Source organism: Orycteropus afer, unplaced genomic scaffold, assembly GCF_000298275.1.
Source record: "Orycteropus afer afer isolate SDZICR_OR568_19922 unplaced genomic scaffold, OryAfe1.0 scaffold00108, whole genome shotgun sequence".
In the NCBI taxonomy this organism is placed as follows: domain Eukaryota; kingdom Metazoa; phylum Chordata; class Mammalia; order Tubulidentata; family Orycteropodidae; genus Orycteropus; species Orycteropus afer.
In genome coordinates, this window is record NW_006921695.1 from 6,102,788 (window position 1) to 6,103,848 (window position 1,061).

Consider the following 1,061-nt stretch of genomic DNA (forward strand, 5'->3'; position numbering starts at 1 on the left):
GCTATCACCACTTCTATTCAACATTGTACTGGAAGTCCTAGCCAGGGCCATAAGGCAAGAAAGGGAAATCAAAGGCTTCCAGATTGGTAAGGAAGAAGTCAAACTATCTATCTCTATTTGCAGATAATATGATCCTATACCTAGAAAACAAAGAGACTCAGTCAAAAACCTACTGGAACCACTTGAAAGATTTAGCATCATGGCAGAATATAAGATCAACATCCAAAAATCAGTTGGATTCCTCTACACCAGCAAAGAGATTGCTGAAGAAGGAATAAGAAATTCAATACTATTTACAATAGCTACCGAAAATAAATAAATAAATAAATACTTGGGAATAAATCTTACCAGGCACACAAAGGACCTGTACAAAGAAAACTATAAAAAAAACTACTTCAAGAAACCATAAGAGAACTACATAAATGAAAGAACATCCCATGCTCATGGATAGGAAGATTGAACGTTGTGAAAATATCAGGTCTACCCAAAGCAATCTATACATTCAATGCAATTCCAAACCAGATCCCATCAACATTCTTTAGAGATATGGAAAAACCAATCAATAACTTTGTATGGAAAGGAAAGAGACCTTGGATAAACAAAGCACTATTGAAGAAGAAGAACAAAGTAGGAGGTCTCACAATGCCAGATCTCAAAACCCACTATACAGCCTCAGTAGTCAAAACTGCCTGGCATTGGTTTAATGACAGATACATAGACCAATGGAATAGAATTCAGAACCCAGAAATAGATCCATTGACCTATGGTCAGCTGATTTTTGACAAAGGGCCAAAATCCAATAAATGTGGAAGAGAATGTTTGTTTAATGAATGGTGCTGGCAAAACTGGAGATCCATTTGCTGAAAAATGAAACAAGATTTGTACCTCACACCATTCACAAAAATGAACTTCAGATGGATCAAAGACTTAAATGTGAAACCCAAAACTATAGAGTTCCTCAAGGAAAAACTAGGGGCAAATTTAAGGGCTCTAATATATGGCATAAATAGACTCTCAAGCATAACTCAAAATGCACAAACAGCAGAAGAGAAACCAGATGA